Source organism: Carcharhinus amblyrhynchos, chromosome 12, assembly GCF_965287045.1.
Source record: "Carcharhinus amblyrhynchos chromosome 12, sCarAmb.v2.hapA, whole genome shotgun sequence".
Lineage (NCBI taxonomy): Eukaryota > Metazoa > Chordata > Chondrichthyes > Carcharhiniformes > Carcharhinidae > Carcharhinus > Carcharhinus amblyrhynchos.
The window spans coordinates 27,856,226-27,857,338 of record NC_137335.1 but is presented as its reverse complement, the minus strand read 5'-3'; the positions used below and the strand labels follow the sequence as shown (position 1 = coordinate 27,857,338).

General features: G+C 37.3%; 1 pseudogene; it reads left to right on the top strand.

Annotated features, from left to right (window-relative positions):
- The first annotated feature begins 224 nt into the window (after positions 1 to 224).
- LOC145350703 (ribosomal protein S6 kinase alpha-3 pseudogene) lies at positions 225 to 804 on the top strand (annotated as a pseudogene).
- Positions 805 to 1,113: the final 309 nt, after the last annotated feature.

Sequence of the window (1,113 nt, the reverse complement as noted above, 5' to 3'; positions counted from 1 at the left end):
TTTTCAACCAGTCATGATCTGAAGACTAAGGAGGAGTTGTTGTTCCTGGCTGTGGAGAACAAGAGAGAGAAGCTTGGGCAGCAAATGACAGATAAACCCATTTCCAAAGACAAAGCAGTGCAAGATAAGGAAAATAAACTGGAGGTCCCAATGAAATGCCTTGTGAAAGAAGGTTGTGAAAGTTTGAGTTGTTTAAAGTTCTGGGACAAATGTTATTTGGAAAGATGTTTCTGGTTACAGAAACACATCATTCGGATGCTGGACAACTATAAGCTTTAAAGGTGCTTAAAAAGGTTACATTATAAGTAAGAGACTATGTTTAGACTAAACTAAAATATGACATATTAATTGAAGTAAATCATCTGTTCATTGTCAAATTTCACTATACTTTCCAGACTGCAGGGGAGATCTACCTTGTATTGGATTTCCTTAGGGGAGGATACTTTTTCATGCAACTATCCAAAGAGTTAAGTTCATTGAGGAGGATGTGAAATTTTACCATACAAAGTTGACACTTGTTTTTTATCATCTACGCAGCATGGCAATGCCTGTAGAGATCTAAAACCAGAAAATATTTTGCTGGATAAAGAGGGTCACATTAAATTGACAGATTTTGGATTGAGCAAAGAGTCCATCGATTATGAGAAGTTATTCATTCTGTGGTTCAGTGCAGTATAGGGCATCAGAAATTGTCAACAAAGGGATCACATGCAGAATGTTGACTGGTAGTCTTTTGGTTTCTCGCGTTTGAGATGCTTACAGGCACCTAGCTTTTTCAAGGGAAGGCTAGAAAGGAAACTATGACAATGATACTCAAACAAGCTAAGGCTCCACTAGAGACAAACTTGGCCAGCAGAGAAACCAAGGACAAGGAGAAAACTCTGCTGCAGGCAGCGAAAGAGAAGGCTTTGAAAGAAGAGGAATTAGCAAAAGAAAAGCTCAGAATGACAAGCTGCAAGAAACCAAGATGTCTCTGGAAAAAGAATCGAACAAACTTACTGAACATAGCACTGTGTCAAAGACTCAAAAGTGGAAAAAAAACATTTAAGAAAATAGAAGAACAATTACTTTTAAATGAAGTAGATTTGCCATCTGAAATAGTTAAAGACAAAA